Genomic DNA, 9,139 nt, shown 5'->3' on the forward strand with positions numbered 1-9,139 from the left:
GCAAGGTTATATTTAAACGCACTTATAGAGTGCACCATTTAAAGGCATTAATTATGTATCCTAAACTAGCAAGCTGTTAACATGTCACTTGATAAAACATGGAGAAAACTACCTAAAGCGATGCAAAGCCTGCTTTGAAGAACGATTTAGAGAATAATAAGAAGCCACACAAAGCTAACAGCAGCAAATTAGCACCAGGCAGAAGCAAAAGGGAACGAATTACTACTACCCTTTACACTAGCACTGACCCTTCATAGTAGCAAAAGATGTCCACATACTCACACCATTCGTCCATCCATCTGGCAAGCAACTAGCACAATTCAACCAACCATCAAGCAAACCATCTACTACCTAACATCAACACACATCCATCTATCCAACATCCATTGATCCATGTAAATAGCAGCATGGACAAGAGAGGAACAGGGAACAGAGAGATGAACAAGGAACATGGAGGTGAGTAAGGAAGAGGGGCTCACCACGGGCAGCGCGTCGAAGGAGAGCAGCCGCCGGCCACGCGCAGGGAGAGACGGCGGGAGGTGGCGACGATGGTCATGGCACCGTCCTTGGTTCGTCGGCTGCTGCTGGGAAGACCGGAGGCGGAGGACGGCAGGGGCCGGCGGGGTGGGCGCGTGCGTCGGGGCCGAGGTCGCTGGCTGCTGCAGGGGTCGGAAGAGGCGCTCGCTCGTCCGAGGTGGAGGAGAGGAGCGGGCGGCGGGGCGAGGAACCCTAGCGCGAGGGTCGGGGCGGCGGGGGTGGGGGGGTGGGGGCGCGGGGGCGCGGGGGCGGCGGGGGTGTGGAGTCCGGCGAGGGTCGGGGCGGCGGGGGTGGGGGTGCGGGGGCGGCGGGGGTGGGGGTGCGGTGAGGGTCGGGGCGGCGGCGTCGTGGTCGGGGCAGCGCGCGAGTGGATCTGGTGGTGAGGGAGAGAGGGTCGAAGGGGACCTGGCGAGGGAGAGGGAGGATAGCTTACTAATGGAGCACCACTCCTCGGTGCGCCATTAGAGATCTTTTTTTAGATAGCAATGGCGCACCCCGCAACGGTGCGCCATTAGAATGTTTTTTTATTACAGTTCGAGCACAGGTTATATTGCACCTAACCCAATCCACATCAGAACCCGCCCACTAGCCCGACTGGTCAGCACGTAGCACACACACCAGGAGGTCCTGGGTTTGATTCCCAGGCTCCGCAATATTATTTTTTTGCATTTTAAATGCTGTTTGATATTTGTTTGTGTTTAAATATGTTTAAACTTGTTTAAATCATAATAGTAATATATTTTTTTATAAAAACAGTAATAAATTTTTTAAAAAATATGTTCAAATTTGTTACTTGAAAATATCATCGGCGGCGGCGGTGGAGCGGGGGAGGGTGCGGGGGGGGGGGTGCTCGTCGGCGGCGGTGGAGGGGGATCGAGATCGAGTGTCCTCACCACTGGCTCGCATCCTTAGGGTGACTCAGCATCTTGTCGTTTTTATTTATCTCCGGATCATTTCCGTCATCTTCCCGCTTCTTCTCCTCCCTATCCGCGTGCCAACGCAGGAGCTTTGCTACCTTAGGGTCCGCGAAATACCGCTGCAGACGAGGAGTGATCGGAAAGTACCACACCGATTTTCGAGGAGCTTTCTTCCTCTTCTTGTATCGAGTGACGCCGCACACCGGACATATGGTAGACTCCGCGTGCTCGTCCCGATAAATGATGCAATTGTTCATATGCACACATGGTATTTCACGTGCGGTAAATCCAGAGGACACACGATTTTCTAATGCAGTGCGCCATTAGTAGTTTTGCAAAAAAGTAAAAAAAATAATTTTTATACTAATGGCGCACCGTTGCACAGTGCGCCATTACTAGTTTAAACTAGTAATGGCGCATTGTGCAACGGTGCGCCATTAGTAGTTTTGCCAAAAAGTAAAAAAACAAATTACTGGCGCACATTGTCGCTGGTGCGCCATTAGTAGTTCTAACCACTAATGGCGCACTTTGCCCGGATGCGCCATTAGTATGTTTGAAAAAATGGAAAAAAAATTGTTACTAGTGGCGCACCTTTTGTCTGGTGCGCCATTAGTGTCTTCCACACTAATGGCGTACCTCCACCTGGTGCGCCATTAGTATATAGTAGTGGCGCACCACATCTCTGGTGCGCCATTAGTGTCAATCCTATCTTTAGCCCTTTTCCTAGTAGTGATCTACAGACTGGTGCAGGCATCTCGGAGTTTGAATATACGCTTTGATGAGGTGATGAAAGCTTTTGGTTTTATACAAACTTATGGAGAAGCTTGTATTTACAAGAAAGTGAGTGGGAGCTCTATAGCATTTTTCATACATATGTGGATGATATATTGTTGATTGGAAATGATGTAGAATTTCTGGAAAGCATAAAGGGTTGTATGAAAGGGGTTATTCAAAGGAAGACCTGGTTAAAGCTGCTTACATATTGGGCATGAAGATCTATGGAGATAGATCAAGACACCTGATAAGACTTTCACAGAGCACATACCTTGACAAGATTTTGGCGTTCAAAATGGACCAGTCAAAGAAGGAGATTTTTTTCCCTATACTGTAAGGTGTGAAGTTGAGTAAGACTCAAGGCCCGACCAATACAGAAGAAAGAGAAAGGGTGAAAGTTGTTCCCTATGCTTTAGCCATAGGCTCTATAATGTATGCCATGCTATGTACTAGTCCTGATGTGTCCCTTGCCATGAGTCTGGCAAGGGGGTACAAGGTGATCTAGGAGTGGATCACTAGACATCGGTCAAAATTACCCTTAGGTGCCTAAAGAGGACTAAGGAATTTTTTCTCGGTTCTGGAGGTAATAAAGGGTTTGTCGTAAAGGGTTACGTCGATGCAAGCTTTGACACTGATCTGGATGACTCTGAGTCTCAATCCGGATACGTATTGAATGTGGGAGCAGTTAGCTAGAGTAGCCCCATACAGAGCATTGTAGACATAAAGATTTGCAAAGTACATACAGATCTGAATGTTGCAGACCCATTAACTAAAACCTCTCTCATAAGCAAAACAAGATCGAACCCTAGAACTCATTGGGTGTTAATCACATGGTGATGTGAACAAAATTATTGACTCTAGTGTAGGTGGGAGACTGTTGGAAATATGCCCTAGAAGCAATAATAAATTGGTTATTATCATATTTCCTATTCATGATAAAGGTTTATTATTCATGCTAGAATTATATTGATCGGAAACTTAAATACATGTGTGAATACATAAACTGCACTGTGTCCCTAGTAAGCCTCTACTAGACTAGCTCGTTGATCAAAGATGGTTAAGGTTTCCTAAATATAGACATGAGTTGTCATTTCATAACGGGATCACTGATGTCTACTAGGCAACCTTCTTGTAGACTCGTGTTGGGCCTCCAAGCGCAGAGTTTTGCAGGACAGAAGCAAATTTCCCTCAAGTGGGTGACCTAAGATTTATCAATCCTGGGAGGCATAGGATGAAGATGGTCTCTCTCAAACAAGCCTGCAACCAAATAACAAAGAGTCTCTTGTACCAACACACCCAATACAATGGTAAATTGTATAGGTGCACTAGTTCATCGAAGATACTGTGATATACATGTAATATGGATAGTAGATATAGGCTTTTGTAATATGAAAATATAAAAATAGCAAGGTAGCAAGTGGTAAAAGTGAGTGAAAGTGTGTTATATCGACTAGAGGGGGGGGGGTGAATAGGCGATTTTTATGAAATTCTTCACTGAGGAATTTGCTGGTGAGGAAATTCCTTAGCGAAGAACTACCAGCAGCGGAATGAGTACTCAAAAGTAAACATAACAGAATACAAGCATAGTCATCATGATGAAATGAAGACAGGCACAGAATACAGAAGCGTAAACACAGGATAACACAAGATGAAGACAAACAGACTGAAGAAATTGAACTGAGGAAATTGAGAAAGTCTTCAGTCAAAGTCTTCAAACACAGATATGAACAAGCACACACCACAGTTATGAGGAAATGAAAGAGTTGAGGAAATAGAACTAGTAAGCTTGGTGAAGACAATGATTTGGTAGACCAGTTCCAACTGCTGTCTCAGTTGTACGTCTGGTTGGAGCGGCTGAGTATTTAAACTCGAGGACACACAGTCCCGGACACCCAGTCCTGAACACGCAGCTCAGGACACCCAGTCCCCACCGTATTCTCCTTGAACTAAGGTCACACAGACCTCGTCCAATCACTCATGGTAAGTCTTCAGGTGACTTCCAAACCTTCACAAACTTGGTCACTCGGCGATCCACAATTACTCTTGGATGCTCTAGACCATGATGCCTAACCGTCTGGAAGAAGCACAGTCTTCAAAGGTAACAAGCGTCGGATCCACGCAGGATCAATCTCTTCAGTGATGCTCAATCACTTGGGGTTTGTCGGTGTTTGGGTTTGGGGTTTTTGGTTTTTCCTCACTTGATGATTTTCGCTCAAAGTCCTTGGAGGATGGGTTGCTCTCAAATGACAAGTGTCAGTTTCTCTCAGAGCAGCCAACCAGCTAGTGGTTGTAGGGGGCAGCTATTTATAGCCTAGGGAGCAGCCCGACATGATAAGACATAAATGCCCTTCAATGATATGACCGTTAGGTGGATAGATATTTTGGGACAGCTGGCGCATAGCACAACAACGGTCGGAATTTTGAGTAGCAAAATCCTCAGGGCTATCATGTTCCTCACTATGTAGGAAATCCGCACTCGCGAATTCCTAACTCCTCAGTCAGAACAAATTCCTCAGAGACCAGAAGAACTTCGTCTCTGTCACTGAAGAATATGACTGGATTGTATGAGATTTCCAATGGCTTCACTCGAAGGGATTGGTAGGTGTAGGATTTTGAGTTGAGCATCACATGGAAATTTTTCCTTAGTATTTCCTCGACCCCCTTTAACAGTACGGTGTTTCCTATGACTCAAGAAAGAGAAAATGAAACTATGAAAACAAAAGTCTTCACGCTTTATGTTCCTCAAATGAATACCAAGTCTTCAAGGTTACACCATTTTCTTCACTTTCAAAGTCTTCAGAAAGTCTTCAGAATACCAAAGTCTTCAGACGAAGAACTTCATTTTTAGGGGTCGACTTTCTCTGTAAATATCAAACTCCTCATAGACTTATAGACCTGTGTACACTCATAAACACATTAGTCCCTTAACCTATAAGTCTTCAATACACCAAAATCACCAAGGGGCACTAGATGCACTTACAATCTCCCCCTTTTTGGTGATTGATAACAATATAGGTTAAGTTTTCAACGGGGATAAAAATATGAAGTGTAACTACTAATAATGAGGAATTTGATTGCAAGATATAGAAGAACTCCCCCTGAAGATGTGCATAGTGAGGAATTTTCTTTTGAAGCAATGCACACTTTAAGAGTTGAATCATGGAGATCTCCCCCTATATCTTGTAATTCATACACGCATTTGATATATAACAATGAAGAATTTGAAATGCATGATGAAATATGGTGACTGATGTAATTCAGCATGCGTGCAATAATATTAACGAGGAATAAGCATGCAAAAAAGCGTATCAAGAGTATGAGAGCACCATCGGGTTTAAGTTTACAACTCGATCCAATAAAGTCGCAGAAGAACGAGAGTTGTAACTTAACAAAAAAACACCCATATAGAAAGACCCGCTTGAAGACTAACTCAAAATTCTCCCCCTTTGTCATCAAATGACCAAAAGGAACGAATATGAGGACTAACGCCCCTGAAGAATATTAAGTTGATGAAGGAGCGCCAGCGTTGTTGGGGTTGTTTGTTGTAGTAGGGCCTGCCGCAGTGTCGTCCAAGTCTTCATTTTCATGAGTGTCGCGCAATGAAGAATATGAGCTGGCCACCAGAGAAGGAACCTTGACCTTCTTGAATTTCTTCGGTGGAGGTGCAGACCAGTCAAAATCTTCTTTGAGACCCATGTTCTTCAGATCTTCGTCACCATACAGATGTGACAGGATTGCCCAGGTGCGACCGAAGACTTGATGGAGGTAGTAGTGGTTTTTCTTCACTGCATTGTGTGTGGTGGTCATGTTGTGAAGAAGTGAACCAAACTGACGCTTAACCCATTTGTGATTTTGATCCACCTTCTGGTGAAGACTAAGTAGAAGTTCACGGTCAGTCATCACGCACGGAGCAGTGGCTTGAGGAGTGGACTTGGGTGCATTGGCAGAGTCGTGTGTGGCAGAGTCGTCATTGGTGGAATAATATGCAGCTTTGCGAAACTGACCATCCAATGGACGAATGCCTTCATCTATTACAGCTGGTGCCTTGCCCTTTCCATCAACTGAGGAATATGTCTGCTTGAGGACTTCAATTGGGGGCAAGTAGCTGAGGTGATTCTGGAAATCAGCTTTGTAGTTGAGTGAAGACCTTATCCTGAGGAATCTCATAATCCAAGGTGCATAAGGCTTCAGCTCAAACGGAGACAGTGCAACATTGGCCATAGTCCTCATGAAGAAATCTTGATAATTGACAGGAATGCCATGAACAATGTTGAATACTAGATTCTTCATGATGCCAACAATTTCCTCATTAGATGATTCGTGGCCTTTGATTGGACTGATTGTCCTCATAAGAATACGATAGACAGTTCTGGGCACGTACATCAATTTCTTCATGAGGAATTTGGTTCTTGGTGCCTGACCTGGCTTCAAAGGTTTCATCAGCACCTGCATGTAATGATGTGTGAGGTCAGGTTCACTGTAGATGCAGCGAGCTTCTTCAAGGGGAGGACTGAGTGGTAGAGCACGAAGCAATTCAGAGGCTGGTGCAGTGTAGTGAGTGTTTTCAGACATCCAGTCCAACACCCAGGAATTCACATCTTCGGCATCTCCAGTGATGTGCAGCGTTGCATAGAATTGAAGAACCAGTTCTTCATTCCAATCGCAGATGTCAGAGCAAAAGTTTAGCAGTCCTGCGTCGTGAAGAACACTGAGGACTGGTGCGAAGCACGACAGAGATTCCATATCCACGTGAGGAATATGCTCATGGTAGAAGATCTTCTCCTTGTTGAACAACACTGAGGAATAGAAATTGGCTTGACTAGCAGTCCAGAAACGCCTCTTCCTAATGCGAGCAGAGTTATATGGGTTGTATTCTTCGAAGAATACGTGGTCGCCGAAGAAATCATCAGCCTTGAACTTTTGCTTGCGTGAGAATGGGTCCTTTGGCTTTGGCAGAGGAGTGTCAGTGAGTTGCATCACGACCTCAGGAATCTCAATCGTAGGTTCTTCAGGCTGAGGAATTTCTGGTGCCTCCTCAGTGATAGTCTGCATCGTTGGTTGTTCAGCAGCAGTAGTTTCTTCAGCGCTAGTGGCTGGAATTTCCTCATGGACAGATGCAGTGGGATGAGTTTCTTCAGAGCCCATATGTACAGTTTGTGTGGGGGACTGAGGAATTTGCTGTAGAGGGGTGAACATTGGTGAGTTTGGATGCTGACTTTCCCAGAATTCATCATTGATTACGGGTGTGGAGCAGCCAATGTCCACATCTTCATCTTCCATTTCTTCAACGCCAGCCTCTTCAGCTGTGAACTGAGGCATAGGCAAGGAGATGATAGGTGTTGAAGGGATCGCATCCACTTCAATTTCTTCATCCAACGGTTCAGACGAAGCAGCAGAAGGAGTTTCTTCATCAGATCCGCTGGGGATCACATATTCTTCATCAAAAGGAACAAGGTCCTTTGATGGCCTGGTTGAGATGGGAACAACATCAATCGGATTTGCAAATGAACTTGTCATAGGCTTCATTTTCTTCGGAGCTGAAGAATCTGAAGCAGCTGATGCTTTCCTTTTCTTCACTGCAGCACTCTCTGCAGCCTTGGTCTTCTTCACATCCGATGCAGATGGAAGGATTGGAGTTGAAGTTGGTGCAGGAGCAGCTGAGGAATCTGGTTGATTTTCTTCAGGCACAACTGATGCAGTTGCCCTAAGTTCTTCAGTTTCTTCACGCACACCACTAGTGGGTGCCCTGGCAATTTCTTCAGTGGCTGGGATGCAGTCATCATCCCTGGAACTCACATTTTCTTCAGCAGCCTGATTGTCATCAGTGGTGCTGACATTTTCTTCAGTAGGCTGAGCAGATGCTTCAGCCTGAGGAATTTCCTGTTGCGTTGGGGCTGCAACATTGTAAGTGAAGTTATCCGCAAGTTTCACAAAACGAACCTTGGCTCCAAGCCAATCAGCGCGATATGCGTCAAAGTCATCACTGAGTTTCTTGATCTCAGTCTAAATAGTGATAAGTTCTTCAGTTGTCATAGAGACAACGTTTTTCTTCAGATAGCGCTCTTTCTTGTACTGCGCTTTCTTGATCTGCCTGGCCTTCTCAAATTTCCACTTTTCTTCTTGAATGAAGTGGGTCAGCATGTGACTTTGGCCAGGAGTCAGCTTGAAGTCAGGCAAGGGAGTGTTGGGGTCCTTGTGCCAGACGTCAATGTAGTCGAGGATCAACTTGGGATCCAAAAGCAGTGGCACCTCTGATCCTTTGGCTCTAGCAGCCCTGACTTGCCTGTCTCTAATGATTTCTGCAAGTTCATCATCATTAGCTTCATCTTCTTCAGACGGTCCTTGGAAAGCGACTTGTTTCTTTTGAGGACTTGGGCGAGGACCTCGTCCAGCAGTGGCCTTTGTCTTCAGCAGTGAGGGGCTAGCTGAGGAACTTGGTGCAGCTGAGGAACTGGCTGAGACACCTGAGGCAATGAAAATGCCTGCAGTCCTTTGGCACGAGGCGAGATGCACAGGTGCTGAGGATTTAGTTGGAACAGCTGAGGGCTTTGGCGGAGGAGCTGAGGACTTTGGAGGAACAGGAGCAGCATGAGGAATTGGCCGTGAGGGCTTTGAGGATTCTGGCCGTGAGGGCATTGCTGAGGAACTTGGCCTTGAGGGCATTGTTGGTGAAGCACTTGGCTTGCGCGCAGGCTTCTTTGACATAGCCTTCTTTGGCTTGACAGCAGAGGCCTTAGCAGAGGCAGCAGCAGCAGCAGAGTCTTCATTGAATTTCCTCACTTATTCTCTGGCTTGCTTAGCCAACATGGCTTGGCGCTTGACCCATTCACCAGGATAGTCCTCACCGCGCTTGAGGCTGGTGGGATCAGCGATTTGGCCAGGTGCCAATGGAGGTCTTGGGCATGGAGGAT

This window comes from Triticum urartu, chromosome 1A, assembly GCF_056163025.1.
Source record: "Triticum urartu cultivar PI428250 chromosome 1A, HENAU_Tu73, whole genome shotgun sequence".
NCBI lineage: Eukaryota > Viridiplantae > Streptophyta > Magnoliopsida > Poales > Poaceae > Triticum > Triticum urartu.